Raw genomic sequence first — 16,079 nt, 5'->3', positions numbered from 1 at the left:
CACGTGCCCTGGCTTTCCCTCACGTTCCCGGCTGTATGTCACGTGCCTTGCTTTTACATCAGTGTCTGGCTTTGCGTTAGTTGCCGACACCTGTCTTTCCACATCTTTTCCATGCTCACACCAATACGTGAGAGTGTATATACACATAGAATGGACGTTTGCTTATTTGTGTAAATAAAATAAGATCACCAGATCCATATAACTTGCTTTCTTCTCCATTGGTACAGAGTGCATATCTGCAAGTCAGCAGTCTAATTTTTTATCCCATGGAGGCAAGCACGCACAATCAGATATCCTCTTTCATAAACAGGGTCAGAGCAGGCAGAGTGAAGGCTGGGTATTGTAGATATTTTCAGTTGCACCAAAATCTTTTTATTACCCTTCTGTTTCTTCATCTGCAGCCCTACACAAGCAACCCTGATGGGAAGCCCTATATAGAAATTCACAGGCAAATACAAGTGTGGGGTTTGGGGTCAAGTTTGGCTTTATTTGGAGTCACTTTGCCAAAAGGGGATCATATTAACACCCATCTCCATTTCTTACATTTCTCACTCAAGAATAAAATCCTTAAGGGAAATCCCTCCAAATCTTTTTTTGCAGTTTTTTTTAATTGTGGTAAAATATACATAACATAAAATTTAGCATACAGTTCAAGAGTGCTAAATATTTTCATGTTGTTGTACAATCTCCAGGACTCTTCATGTTGCAGAAGGGAAACTCTATATCCATTCAGCAACTCACTTTCCTCCAGCCTCCTCCACACTGGCCACATCCTGGCCACCAGCATTCTACTTTCTTTCTCTATGAATTTTCCAGCCGGGAGTAGTTTTTATGATCACTTCCTGGCCTGGAGACTCTAGGATCACATGAGTAGTGTAAATTTAATCCCAAATCCAAAAGAGGGCCGATGTGATTATACATTTCTAAGAGGAGGCCTTCCTCTTCTCCAACCAGACCCAGTCCAAGTTAGAAAAGCTTCCTCCTCTGCCTTAGTGGTTGAATTTTTTCTGGCCTTACTTCACTTAAAAGAGGCTTAAACCTTTGAGAGTCTCAGCTGTATGTGGGGATCTCATTTCTACCTCCCTGCTTCATGTAGGCTCAAAACTTTGGCCCTAGTCTCTATGGCTATTCCAGTCTACTTCCTGGGTTATCCAGACCAGTGAAGGGCCCTCTGGGAAGGCAAAGCAGCCTTGCTCCCTCCCAGCTTCCTTTACTGTCTTGCCCAGGGGCCGTCCATGCAGCTCAGCTATGCATAAAAAAATGTGCTGATTGTTTTGTATCCTGAATTTCTGGATCTTTTTGTAGTTTCCCTGAAAAACTATCAAATCTTACATCTCACTGAAAAGGAACCTCACTTACACTTCTTTTTCCTTATGTTGGTTTTAGCTATAACCTTACACGGCCTTTTTCTTTATTTCTATAATGAAACTAGAGCTCTGGTGATCAGCAGGCAACAGCCAGGTGCTCAGAGGAAACTAACAGAAAGAGGGAAAAGAGTCAGAGTTCCCAGTCAGCGCTGGGGATGGCCAGGGAGACCTGCTCCCTCTGCTTCAGGGGTGTTTGGGGCCCGTAAAATCTGGGTTGATAATGTAGGCAGTGTCTGTGAGAAGAAGCTACCTCAGGGGCTGAAAGGGCTACCTCAGCTTGAATAAAAAGACTAAAAGGACAATGATGATCAACAGAAACATAATAAGAGCTGATGTGAATCACTTAATGTCATTTAATCTCCTTTCCACCACTACACATGTACATCAATACCAGAGTTAGAAATTCTCACCCCCGTTTTTTTTTGGCTGTGCTTTGCGACTTCCAGGGTCTTAGCTCCCTGACCAAGGACTGAACCTCACCCTCAGCAGTGAGAGTGGAGAGTCCTAACCACTGGACCTCCAGGGAATTCTCTCACTCTCACTTTAAAGATGAGGAAACCAAAGCTCAGAAAGGTTTACAAGCTACCAAAAATCACACAGCTAACAAATGGGACAGCAAGTATTAAATCTGAATATGTCTTACCCCACAGCCCTTGCTGATAACTTCACATTAGAGGGCAGTCTGAAGGCAAAAGAAGACCACACTCTCCCACCCAGCAGCTTTATGCAGCTAGAACGTGACTGTGAAGCTAAGGGAGGCCCAACATATGAGATGAAGCCCAAAGAATCTGAAGCTGGAAGGGTAACCTGCTGCTGCTGCTGCTGCTAAGTCGCTTCAGTCATGTCTGACTCTGTGCGACCCCATAGATGGCAGCCCACCAGTCTCCCCCGTCCCTGGCATTCTCCAGGCAAGAACAGTGGAGTGGCTTGCCATTTCCTTCTCCAATGCATGAAGCTGAAAAGTGAAAGTGAAGTCGCTCAGTCATGTCCGACTCTTAGCGACCCCATGGCCTGCAGCCCACCAGGCTCCTCTGCCCATGGAATTTTCCAGGCAAGAGTACCGGAGCGGGGTGCCATTGCCTTCTCCTGAGCACTCTGCAACTTCAGAGAGAGACCCAGAGGTTGCCTCTGGGAATCAGCCTCTGAAATAGCATATGCACAGAGGATAGGAATATGAAAAGAAGGAATAGCTGAATCAACTCGGAGTGATTTGAAAAGTTTCTGGGCTCAGTAGGGTATCCTCCCATCCTTTTCTGGTATCCCCCACTGCTCGCAGCATCTGTCATCTCCCCAGCATCCTCTCTTCACCCAGTTTCCTTTCCTCTTTCCTAGCCTCCCCTCATTTCTCCCAGAAGCTTTATCAGCAGGTCCATTCCAGAAACACATTCTCCTATCAACCAGTAACACCTCATCTCCTTAAGTCTAACGCACAACTGGTTATAAAATGCACCAAAATTATATGTGACACTGAGAAAGAAGGAAAAAAGCTGCCAGTTAAATTGTGATTTGCTGTTGATCCTGATTTCAGAGGAGAAGTTACCATGCAGGGAGTGGAAGAAAGGTGTGTCTTAGAATCAGTGGACTATGGTAACATCGAGAGCCTTGTTAGAGCATCTTGCCATCTTACCTCAGAGTTGCAGACTATTTCCATATGCAGTGTCTTGCTGTTAATAGCTAGTAAGCAGGCACTATATGCCCAGAACCACCGTAGGCTCTTGGGGATTCAGTTCTTTGCTCTTATGGAAATCACAGGCTAGTTGGTGATCTTGGGAGGCAGGCCCAGAGAACATGTACAGAATGATTCAAGGCTAGTCTGTATGGTGTGGACAGTAAATGTAATAAGTGCTTGAAAAAGGATGGATCAATTTCCGCCAAAGTGGTCCAAGTAGGCTTCATGGCGGGGAGAAGGAGACTCAAGCCAGAGGATGCAGATGGAAAATGGGGACAAGAGACGTTACTGAGGAAGGAGAAGTGGGGATAAAGTGAGCATGGAATGGAGATGAGGCTACAGGGCAAGTGCTTGGGACAGCAGAGAAGGTCCTCTGTCCAGAGCTGAGGAGTTGCATCGGGGTGTCACGGGAGTGCACGCTAGACAGGCAGGACAATGCCAGACTACAGAAGGCCTTCAGTGCCACGCGCTCTCAGTGTGCCAGGCATCATGGAGCGAGCACAGGTTGTGAGCAGGGGAGTAACGTGGTGAACACACTCAGGGAACACTGTTGTGCAAGATGAGCTGGAGGCAGAAGCCAGGACAGCAACCATTCCTCTAAGCCCCGTGCTGAAGGAAAGTGACCTCCGAGAGGTCTTTCATGGAGGTTCACATGCCTGAAAGGGCCTGGGGAACAGTTCTTGCACGAGGTCTAAGCCACGCCTTGAGGGACAGGACTCCCAGACCCTTTATGGAATTGTTCCCACAGGGCCTGGGCCAACAGGGCATTTACCTGCTATATTCCAGGAGGTACGGTTATATGAAGAACCATCCTCTACTCAGTAAAACTGGTACCACTTATTAGATGCAAGGGCTGAAGAACACATTGCCTATATTTGTACAGACTGTCAATCACCGTATAAGTGGGTCTTACCTGGTGGTCCAGTGGCTCTGTGATCCCAATGCAGGGGGCCAGGGTTCGATCCTTGGCCAGGGAACTAGATCCCACGTACAATAACTAAGAGTTTGCATGCCACAACTAAGATCCAGCACAGCCAAATAAATAATTTTTTTTTTTTTAAAATCACCACATAGGGAATTCCCTGGTGGTTCACAGGTTGGGAATCCGCCTGCCAATGCAGAAGACATGGGTCTGACCCCTGGTCTAGGAAGATCCCACGTGCCACAGAGCAACCAAGCCTGTGCGCTGCAACCACTGAGCCCATGTGCCTGGCAGACCTGCGAGTCTCAGCTAAGAGTCCCCCCTGCTTGCCGCAATCAGAGAAAGCCCACACACAGCAGTGAAGACCCAGCAGAGCCAAAAACAAACAAACCTGTAAATGTGTAACGCCAAAGTGAACCCTAATGGAGACTATGAATTTTAGTAATGTATTCAGTCAGTTCAGTTCAGTTCAGTTGCTCAGTCGTGTCCGACTCTTTGCGACCCCATGAATCACAGCACGCCAGGCCTCACTGTCCATCACCAACTCCTGGAGTTCACTCAAACTCATGTCCATCGAGTCGGTGATGCCATCCAGCCATCTCATTCTCTGTCGTCCCCTTCTCCTCCTGCCGCCAATCCCTCCAGTCCCTCCCAGTATAATAATAATGTGTTAATAATGATTCATCAACTGTACCAAACATCACATTAATAACCCATATTAGTAATGTGTGGCACTGTGTATCTGTGGTGGCGTGGCTATATGGAGCTCTCTATACTTTCTCCTCAACTGGTGGCTCAGATGGTAAAGCGTCTGTCTACAATATGAGAGGCCTGGGTTCGTTCCCTGGGTTGTGAAGATTCCCTGGAGAAGGATATGGCAGTCCACTCCACTACTCTTGCCTTGAAAATCCCATGGACAGAGGAGCTTGGTGCATGCTACTATCCATGGGGTTGCAAAGAGTCGGGCACGACTGAGCGACTTCACTTTCTTTCTTTCTTAAAAAAAAACAATTATTACTGAAAACTGAAGAAGTATACAGTGAAAATGATTCATCCAGTATTATGGGTTTTGCCAGCAGATAGCAGATAGTTTAAGTCTCAGATTCTAAACCAGCCTCAGCTTCCTCCTCTGGGGTTAACAGTTATGCATTATAGGCTCACAGGTTCCAGAACACTGTCGCTGATTATGTTGCCTATGTGACTTCCGTGGACAGGGATAAGAGGAGTCTTCTCTGGGCTGGGAGGCAGACCAGGGCAAGCAAGACCGGGAGGCACCTTCTGCAGAGATGTCATCCAAGAAAGGTTTCCCAGCTGCGGGAGGACACTGGGAAGTACCTGGCCCCAGCCCAGCCTCTTCTGGGCCAGCTGGTCTGCTGGCCTCTGGGCCAGCTGGTCTGCTGGCCTCTGTGCCTAACCCGCTTCACTGGGGCCCGGGGCAGAGCCTCCAAGGAGGCCAGCAGGAGGGCTCCACAGCTTGACACCAGTGCAGGGCGGGGAAGGGGCCTGCACAGCAAGGAGGACCAGAAGGGTCACCACCTTCTGGTGGTGTACCCCCTCCTCTGTGAGGCCCTGGGAAGCCCCAGATCACCTTCTTCATCCATGAAACAGCACTTCTTAGGCCCACTCCCAGGGTGGCAGTGAGGGGCCAGGAGGCACTAGGGAAGAAATCTTAAGGGTACATTACACAGCCAAACAGCAAGTGGCACTGTTCCTACTGCTGTCAGATCAGCTACCAGTGTGAAGCCTCCAAGACACCCAAGGGCAGAGAGAAAGACTCCTGATTTCTAAGCACGTGAATTCACTTCTCCAAGTCCCAGTCACCTCGTCTGTAATATGGGAGGATCCCGGGCTCTGTATGGATTGGGTGAGATAGTGCCCAACTGGCATGGAGATGCCTTTATCTTTATTTAAAAAAAAAATTTTGGCCATGTGTAAAATTTTAGTTCCCCAACCAGGGATCGAAGACTGGTTGGGGAACCAGTCTGCAGCAGGAGCACGGAGACTTAACCGCTGGGCCCCAGGGAAGTCCAGAGATGTCTTTACATGGTAGCTGCCTGCACCTTCATAAGGTGTCAAGGCCAGTCCCGCGAACTGGGTCATTGTGTAAGGCCGCCGCCCCGGCCAGGGCTCCCTCTCTAACTCTGAGGACACAGGAGGCCATTGTACTGCCACTGTTAGGGATGGCATCTATTGACTTGCGGGTGCTAAGCCTAGGAACTTGGACAAATTGAATCATGCAGACAAGATCTTGGCACCCAAAGAGCTGCGTTGGAAAAAACACACTTGCAAAAGAAGACAGAATGAACTCACTCAACAGCTATGGGAAAGACTTGGAACCTTGAAGAGAGTTGTCAAGCCGGGTCCTGTTTACCAGAAGGCGAAGGGGGATGTTGAGTGACCAGGAGCCTGGCTCTCAATCCAGGCCAGTGTTGTCTGCCAAGGGTTAACCTTGAAGCCTGGAGCCAAGCAGGTGGGGCCTGGCTCCGCAGAGAAATCAGATGGAGAGAGCGGGGCAGCTGCTAGATCCCTGCCTTGTGACAGTGTCAGCACCCAGGGACTGCCACCCGGGCAGGGGAGCAGGGAGCAGCCAGCTTGCGGAGGCAGAGGGCTGGCGCCAGGCTGCTTGGGTTCTGACTCCAGCTCTGTGGCCTACTGGCTGACCGTGGGCGGGAGACTTAAGCCTGGGAACTGGCAGCGGGGCCTCAGCTCCTAGCTGTAAAATGGAGACGATAGTAGCACCCACCATCTGGGCTTGCGGTGAGGATCTCAGATCAAGCCAGTTCCGCATTTAACACAGTCTGTACCCAGAATGGGGGCAGCAGTCATTACTGTTATTTAGGGGAAGGCTGGCAGCATGCCTTCTCCCTGCCTGTCCCCTCCCTCTGACTTGGGTCACATCTTTACACAGGCCTGGACTGGATCACATCACAGAGGCACAGAGCCTAGGAAACCCTCTGGCCCTACCCTTGCTTCATGCAAGAGTCTCATCTGCAACTTGCCCAAACTCTCCTTACATGCCTCTACTAACGGGGAGCTCAGTACTCCATAAGACAGCCCATCCCACATTCAAACAGCTCTGATCACAAGTTCTGCAGGTGGATCCAAAATCTCCCTTTCAAACTGTCCCTTAGTGGGAGTGATTTTTTTTCTTTTTTGCCAGGGACTTTCCAGTGTCTGGAAACTACTCGTTCCACAAATGCCAGGAGCCCTCTGGGCAGGACCTCAGTCATTCCTTCAGGAAGTCTCCCCTGAACCTCATCCTGAACATCTCATGCAGAACAGCACAGCCGCTCCCCACAGGGACACGTGAATCTTCTCCAGTGCTGGGTTTGTGAGGCAAAAAGTCTTGGATGTGTCCAGAACCTGACATTAATAATAATTCAATTCACTTGCTTCATTCAATTCTTAATCCCTACGAGGCATATACTACCTACCCCCCCACACCGAGTTTTAAACAGTAGTGATATTCACAAAACAACACATCTTAGCCATTTCTAACTGTCCATGTCAGTGGCAGTAAGTACATTTACTTTGTTGTGCAACCATCACCACCATCTGTCTCTAGAAGTTTTTCATCTTCCAAAACTGAAACTCTAAACCCACTGAACGATAACTTCCCCATTCCTTCCTTGCCCCGGCTCCTGGCAACCACTACTCTACTTACTGCTTCTACACATTGGACTCCTCTTAGTTACCTCCCATAAGTGTGATCATACAGAATCTGTCTTTCTTTGTCTAGCTTATTTTGCTTAATATCCTCAAGGTTCATCCACGTCATAGCATGCTCCAAATTCCCTTCCTTGAAGGGAAGATTGAGGAGGACTGTGGGTGATAAAGCTTGGCTGTGGTGAGCGAATCCTGAGCCAGAACGTGGGCATTCTCATGCTACAAGAGGCAAGAGGCACCCAGCAAGCTCGACAAGCAGGGCCTGCCCTTTCTGAGCAGCTGGCCACAGTAGCAAGTCCACATGTGTTTGGCCTTTTAGACTCATTGTCCTGACCTCAACCTTGCTCACTGTAGCTACATCCCCACTCATCCACCTCTTCACCCACTTGAGATGGCCCCAAACGGGAAGTCCTGGCTGGTTCTCCAGGCGTGGCTATTGAGCCTTCCTAGCTGAGATGCACAGACAGAACTCTCTTGGCAGCTGCTAGGAAGCTCCGGAGTACATTCCCAGGATGACCGCAACCCTGTTCCAGGGTACACTACCCCCCAGTTGGGGGACACGGCTGTCAGACAAAAGTGTGTGGCGTAGTCAGAGCCCAGGAGCTCCAGGACTCTCACAGACTTAGAGGCCACCACTCTCAGACTGCCGTGGAGCCTTTCTGGGTCACATGGACAGACTGTCCACTTTGGACAGGATGCCTCTTCCTCCCAAGACCAAGGCTGGGTCCTGGACAGCTACCTTGGACAGACAGTGTTGCAGGGGTGGGGGGATGTGGCCTCCAGAGACACTTTGCAGACCCCCAGAAGGAAGGAGCTGGAAGAAACCTGAGTGCCTTAACTCTCACTGGAGGCTGGAGAGAAGACCGTGGCTCTGAGGATGGCAGAGCTGGACCAGAGCCCCAGAGACCTGGGCCCCGACTCGCAAGCCAGGCTCCCCCACGGCAGCTTATCTTGTCCTCCTTCCTCCCATCTCTGCCTCACAGATTATTCTTCCCTTTCAAGCGGGGTATCTTGCAGTGCCCAGGCAGCTGTTGTTTCCTCTGTCCTTTGGGATGGGCTGTACCCCTGTACCAAGAGCAGGGAGCCCGTGTTATACATCTCTCCCGAGCGTCCAGCACCATGAATGATGAGTGTTTGTTGACTGACAAAGAACGTGAGTCTTCTGCCTATCTTTTATGTCTAATTCTAGTACTTTCCCAAAGGCTCTGGAACATGGTCTTCACCTTCCATAGTAATGGGCCTCTAAGTGCCAGCTGCTTGAGTTCTATAATTTCATGTAATTCTATAGCACAGGTATTAACATTCCCATTTTACAGATGAGGAGACTGACACTCAGAGGAGTACATTGACCGGGAATTGGTATGGCCAGGATTAGAACCCAGCCTGGGAGCATTTCTCTGTGCCTCGATGTGGCCTCCCAGGGATCTACCAGGGTGGAGGACAAAGGTGGGTTGACAGGCTTTGGAGGAGCCCTCCACTCTGTCCAGTGATCCCTGAGACCTGCCCTCTGAGAAAGGCGGCTAAGAGATGGGACTGGTGGCATTCAGGTCTGATGGCTGGTGGCCGAGAGTCTGAGTGACCTTCAGAAAGAGGCTGATTTGAACTGCTGGTTCCCCAGTGCCCAGTTCACCAGCCTTAGCACAGATTGGACAAACAAAAAACATCTCTAACAGGAGGCTGAATTAGAAGGGGGTAAAAGGTCAAAAAGATGCCCCTGAGGTGACTGTCTCAATTCTGCCTTGCATCTAAAATGGCCCAGAGGAAGCCCCGGGTTTGAAAGTGCCTTCCAGGGTGCTTATTACGCACCAAAACTGTTTTACAAATACCCTCTCTGCCTTTCCTGTACCGCTAAGGAGTTTTAAAGTCTGTATTCTACATGTGAACTAATTGAAGTTATTAGGTAAGGGTTCAAGGTCAGGCAGCTATTCATATAAGCCCAAGCTCTCCTGCCGTCAAAGACCAAGTCTTAACCACTGTACTAAACTGCCTCCAGCCCACTTCCTGAAAAATTTAGAGAAAACAAGTTCCCCACCCACTCCCTCATGCCATCACAGTCCTGAAAATCTTATGAATGAGCTGGCCCCATGTGTAACATGAGCTGAGCTACAAAAATGTTCTTGCCCTTTATCCCAAGTATTTATTCTGGATGGAGAATAAAATCCAAGGAGAGATTAAAAGAAAAAAAAATCTAAAAGAAGTTATTTCCACAGAGTTGTCCATAAAAGTCAAATTACTAATCACGAAACACCTGGAAGCAATCTAAACTTCACAACTAAGGGACAAAGGATGCATATCCTGGCGGACACCCCATGGACTTAAAAATCAGTTAGTTGGTTTCAATGCAAAGTGCAAAAGCAGAACATTTCATTTTAATTTCAGAATACTGTTGCAACAAAACCATCTGAAGGAAGAAGGCTAACTTATGCCATTTTATTTTTTCCTTTCCTTTAGAATTTTAAGTCAATTTCTGATAAGGTAATTCATGTACATAACTCATGCACACAGTAATACATTAAGATCTAAAAACCAAAGCAATATCCGGTGGAAGAGCCCTCAGTAACCCATGACAACCATTTAAGAATGTGGGTTTGTTGATTTACAAAACTCAGAAGGGAACGCGAAGAGAAGTAACTTGCTTTATAGCTATTTGGATCTGCTTTTTTCCTGCAAAGCTGATGAAAGCAAAGGTTTAAAAAAGAAATGCAGGGCGGAGAATTCACACCATTTTTCTCAGACGTAATTCAGAGCTTCTCACCGGTACTGTTTATCAAGTCTAGCTCAAATCCCTCTTGCTGTGATCTGTGAAGGAAGCAGCTAAGTTGGGTTTTGGACAAGTCAGGCAAAGAAAACCACGTGAGAGAAAACCAACCACTTTCTTACCTGTTCGAGCACCAAGACACAGTCTTCTAGGGCTTTGCTGGCAGCTTTAAGGGGCTCCAGGGCTTGGAACAGGTACCAAAGGCAGGGGGCAGTGGGTGCCAGGTGGGAAAGGCTGTGGCTTCCCCCAGCCCACATCCAGGCTTCCCGACTGATGGGAAGGGCGGGGAAAGCAGGCCACTGCAACTGATTCAGAAACTGGAGCCAGCAAGGGCGGGGCAGGGCCACGTGGCCCCAGCCTGCCTCGGAGAGTGGAGTAGGAGGGGGCCACAAGCCCAGAGGATCAGCCAGGAACTCTTCTGACCAAGCGCGCCAGGCAAGTTAACGGTGGAAGTCCCCAGACCAAGTCTTGGCTCCTAGGCAGGATGGACTGTTTTAGGGGGCTATGCCAATTCCTCTCCATAGCACATTTATTCCGACAAGAACCCTTCCACAAAACTTAACAAAACCGTTGTGATGTCATACTGTCTGGACTGCACGTGTACACAGGGGAACAAACATCAGAGGAAGAAAAGGCCTTTGATAAATATCATCAGTGTTGAGGACCAGTCAATACCTAGCCTACAGATGGAGACGTAAGCCCAGAGAGAGGAAGTATCTAAACCAAGATCACACAGCCAGAGGGCTTCCTTCTTTCCGTGACTCCAGGCCTGTCCTGGTGTGATGCGTGGTGTGGCACAGTGTCTGTGGGAGTTCCTGGTGACACAACAGATGCTCAAGCCCATCTCCAAGGACAAGGAGCACTCTTACTTTGCCTGGGTCAGAATGAGAGCTGAGAACGGTTCTGCCAGCAGTTCTGTAGCCACCGAAGGGGGAGCTCCATCTCTACCTAGTTTTCAGAGCAAGGTCTCATGTACTTAGACCGTATTTGTGCTTAGGGGTGGGCCAATTCCCCAAAGGAGACTTGCAGGCTCTTAGTTCCCCAGCCAGGATTGAACCTAGGCCATGGCAGTGAAAGCACTAAGTCCTAGCCACTGAACTGCCTGGAATTTCCCTCAAGGAATCCTTCAGCTTCTCTACCAGTGGACAAGTAGAGAGCAAGGGATCAGGGAAGGGCTGTGTTCAAAGCATCAAACTATCCAAGATAGTTTGCAGGTTTCCCTGATACAAGCACAGGATCCTTCACTAAGAGGTCCCTTATTTAACATTTAGGATTCCACAGCACCTGGGTTGGGAAATGCTGGCCTAGACATTAGCATGTCTTATTCTGAATGTTAATGCTTGGCACAAGTACTTGTTCAAGATATTTCTCAAGAAATGGTTTCTCAATTGGACTGACAAAACCGGATTCCTGGTTTGGTCCTAGACTTCCAATAAGACAATAATGTCTACATTTGGAATGTACTGGGTTGGCCAAGAAGCTCGTTAGGATTCTTCCATGTTACAGAAAAACCAGAACCAACTTTTTGGCCAACCCAACCCTCAGCAAGGTCTTGCTGTATTTGTGCCCAGCTGAGTGGAGCAGTTGAGCAGCCCAGGGGAGGACAGATGGGGTGGAAGTGATAGGCGAACAGCCACAGAATGGGGCCCTGCAGAAGTCTGAACAAAACTCCTCTGTGCCCTTTCTGGGACCTTGTGGCTTAGAGGGATACCCCTTTCTTTCAAGGCATCACGTATACGACTGCAGTTCAAGATAGGGGTGGCTCCAGGTCTCCCAAGGCTTTTGGACCCAGTGGCCAAACCTCCTCAGATCCCCAGAAGCTCAGTGGAAAGTATTTTACTGTTACTATGATAACCCCTAGAGGTTGGTCGTTTTTTTACAGAAAGGAAGCTGAGGCCCAGCTTAGAGACTCGTCAAGCCAGGTCATGTGACTTCGCATCCAGCGTTCTGCTATGGACTTCACTCCCACTTTACACGTGGCAGATGGGATCTGGTTTCGGACTGACTGATGTTAAGTCCCTCTCTCCAGCTGCAGCATCAGCTCCTTAAAGGCAAGAGACTCCTCAGTGGGCCGGGTTTAGAGTACTGCATGCACCCACCCCCAGGGACTCACAGTGAATGCTGAGACTTCTCTTCACCATTACATCACACTAGCTCACACACATTTTACTCACGACCCCAAATTATTAACTTTGAAAACTCTCTTGAAATGACCTAATCAAAAGCAGGTCTCATCCCCAGAGATTTTGCTTTGCAGAAAAGGGCAGATTCTGCTGGGTGGGGCTGTGGGATAAAATTTTGAGGACCAGACTCTAAAAGACAGAGGTGGGAAACTGAGACTTTGACTCAGGGATCACAGCCAGACCTAACTGGGTACTGACTGAGCTGCTGCATTTAGAGGGTGAGGTGGTGCTGACTCTTTAGCTTTGTCCTCTCGGGGAAACTTGGTGTTCTGATTCCTTTTGCTTCATTTTTAACAAGAAGCAATGTTCCCTCAGTCACCTGGAGGCCACCTAGTGATTTCCAGGTCTGATTATTACCAGATTGTGAAACAGAGAGATGCCCAGTCATCCCTAGCAGACTAATTTGGGGCAGAACAGATATTGCCACTGCAACAGCTTCCCTGAGCTAAAATCTTTGGCTGTCCCTGATTTCCCCCAGAAGTCCCAAGGCTGTGACTGTTTTATGAGAGGAAACTAGTGACATGGGCCTTAGGCTTGCTGGCAGATTCACCTTACCACCAGACTCAGAGGGACAGAAACTACTCTGTTACGAGGACTCCTGGGTGCAGTAGGGCAGACATTCGAGGAGCTGGCACACAGTAGGTGCTCAGGCAACACTGGAGGAATAAATGAATGCAGCACCATCTTCTAGTGGATTAGGCATGTCTCTTGATGTTGGCTTCCAAAGCCTCTATAGAAACAGCTCTTGGTTATGTTGACGCAGAGTGGTGAAGGGGATTTTCCTGAGAGCTGCGGAGTCCACATCCACTGACTTCAGTTCAGACTTCATACAAGGTCCACATAGTGGGTTATCAGATCCCCAAATATAAATCAGCCACTGACAACAGAGGTGAGTCCTACCTACATATACCAGTCATCTGTATATCTACATTCTTTTTTTGAACATTTCACTTCAGTACCAGAGCTCTGTGTATGGCCCTTAAACATATTTTAAGGGTACAATAAACTTAAAATACTCACATAAAATATTAATATGCAAATGAGCAAGTGGATGATTCACACAAACCCGTGCCATTTCTATTTCAAATAGAAACAGAATTTAGGAATTAAAAAAAAAAAAAAAAAAAGCTGAAAGCCAGGTTGATTCATCTGCAGAATTCTCCAAACGTTTCTGGCTTCCCACCAACAACCTCAAGAGGGGCTGCAGTCCTGGGAGCAGCATGGGTTCTGGAGATGAGAGCTCTCCCTGTGAGTAGGTGAACTTCAAGAGCCTTTTCCAGTCCCAGCAGCTGTCTTGCTAGCAATACATTAAAAAAGAAAAAATAGATAAAAGCTGACATTCCACCCACAGTCCAACTTGAACCCCCTCCCCCACAAGGAATGCTATTCCTAGCAAAAGATCTTCCAAATGAAACAACATCTGTGGAACCTCTACTCATGAGGTCAGGGAAACACTGCGGCAGTTAAAATTTTTTGAGTCCTTTTTTCAGACCCAAGTTGCAGAGACTTAAAGGCAGCAGAATAAGAGCAATCCTAATAACCAAGGGCAAATGCCTTGGTGGGGTGACATTCCTTCTGTTACATGGCAGCCTCTAATGTGTGTTCTGCACAACAGCAGAGTTCTCCATTTACCAGGTTACACAACTAAACCAAAGGAGTTGATGTGGTCCCCCTTAACACAGATGGGAGTTTGCAATGTAGCCTCATCCAATCACTAAATTTTACTAAAAACTTTCTGTAGGTCCTACAGCAGAAACTCTGAACTAGACAAGACTGGTCTCAACATATTCAAGCCTAATTCTTTGTGTCTGTGATCCTAAAATTCCATTTGTCAGAGTCCTGTTTTGCAGAGAACGAGCAAACTCATGGTCATGCAGAGGAAGCTCAACGGTGACAATTCCTGGATACAACACCTAAAAACTCAAGCAACAAAATAAAAAAATTTTTCAATTAGACTATCATATAGCAAAAGAAACAAAGTAAAAGACATCCTATGGAATGGGGGAAATTATTTGCAAGCCAGGTATCTGATAAAGGGTTAACATCCAAAAACATAAAGAACTCATAGAACTCAACAGCAAAAACACAAAAAATCCAATTAAAAAATGGGCAAAGGACCTGAACAGGCTTTTTCTTTAAAAGATGCATGAATGGCCAACAAGTACGTGAAAAGATGCTCAACAAAACTAGTCATTAGAAAAATGCAAATCAAACCACAATATGCTGAATCAGTTCTCACCTGTTAGAACCAGCATGAAGAAAACAAGCGATAAATGGTGCTGAGGATGTGAGGAAAAGGGGACCCTCGTGCACTGTGGGTGGGACTCTAAACTGGTACAGCCACTGGTATAGTACAGACAACTCTCAAAAACTTGAAAATGTGGTGTGTGTGTGTATGTATAGTAAAATATTATTCAGTCATAAAGGAGGAAATTCTGCCATTTGCAGGACTGGATAAATCTTGAGGGCATTATGCTAAAGTGAAATAAGCTAGACACAAGATGACAAATTACCCTGTAACTTCACTTATATACAGAATCTAAAAAACCAAATAACAAAACTTATAGAAAAATCAGATTTGTAAGGGGAAGCAGTGGAGGGGAGAACAGGGGGACAGGACACCATAACAGAGAGGTCAAAAGACAGAACTTCCAGTTAAAAGAGAAATAAGTACTAGGAATATAGTGTACAACATGATGACTAAACACTGCTATGTGATATATATAAAAGCTGGTAACAACAGATCCTAAGAATTCTCTTCAGAAAAAGTTTCTCATTTTGCCTTTTCAAGAGATGATGAATTAAGACTATATCAAACCATTATGATGTACATCTTAAACAAACACAATGATGTATATGAATTAGATCAAAACTGGAGAAAAGAAAATCTTTCCAGCTGTGAGAATTCATGAAGAATCAAGCCCAGAGAAGGCCCCTCAGTTATGGAGCTGAAACGGTCTGTGCATCCTCCGAATCTCTTGATCTCATTCAGCACCCACCTGAAAAAGGTGACAGCAACAGCGGGCGTGAGGCAGTGTAAGGGGAAGAGGCCACCACCGTCATGCGTCAGGGGTGGGAAGGGAAGGGGGGTCACACCCTCGTTAACTCCTAAAGGAAAACGGAGCACTTCACCATGCTGATCTAGGCCCACACAGGAAGAGCTCACATGTGGATCAGGAAGAACCTATAACGTGCTGGGTGGACTGCTGGGTGTCTGAGGCATATGCCCGCATTTTACTGACATCAAACTGTTTATCTCCACGTTATGCATGAGAAGTCAATGGCCTGACCAAAATCATGGGTCTAATCAGAGGCAGAGACTTGATGGAACTCAGGCCTGTGAGTGGTCTAAGGGATGATTTTCATGATTAGGAAATTTGGGGAAAAAAATAAATAGTTTGTACTCTCAAGACAGAGTCACCGACGTGTTGCTTAGTGCTGTAATTCAGAGGAACTAAGACACTGGACTACGTTCTTCGGGACCCCCGGGCAGCACATACTACATCTCTCCCTT

The 16,079-nt window shown here is 47.4% G+C and overlaps 1 protein-coding gene across 3 annotated transcripts in view; it reads right to left on the bottom strand.

Moving 5' to 3' along the window:
• IL34 (interleukin 34) overlaps positions 1-10,909 on the bottom strand; it is a 61,249-nt gene extending 50,340 nt beyond the window's left edge. For 2 of the 3 annotated variants that reach the window (XM_040253551.1, XM_040253553.1), the window contains exon 1: positions 10,505-10,767. The gene's annotated coding sequence lies outside the window, so the exon portion shown is untranslated. Of the gene's footprint in view, positions 1-10,504 lie in introns of all 3 variants that reach the window. The other variant, XM_040253554.1, reaches the window with a different exon arrangement.
• Positions 10,910-16,079: the final 5,170 nt, after the last annotated feature.

This window comes from Oryx dammah, unplaced genomic scaffold, assembly GCF_014754425.2.
Source record: "Oryx dammah isolate SB20612 unplaced genomic scaffold, SCBI_Odam_1.1 HiC_scaffold_13, whole genome shotgun sequence".
In the NCBI taxonomy this organism is placed as follows: domain Eukaryota; kingdom Metazoa; phylum Chordata; class Mammalia; order Artiodactyla; family Bovidae; genus Oryx; species Oryx dammah.
The sequence above is the reverse complement of the archived record's forward strand: the minus strand, read 5'-3'. Positions and strand labels throughout refer to the sequence as shown.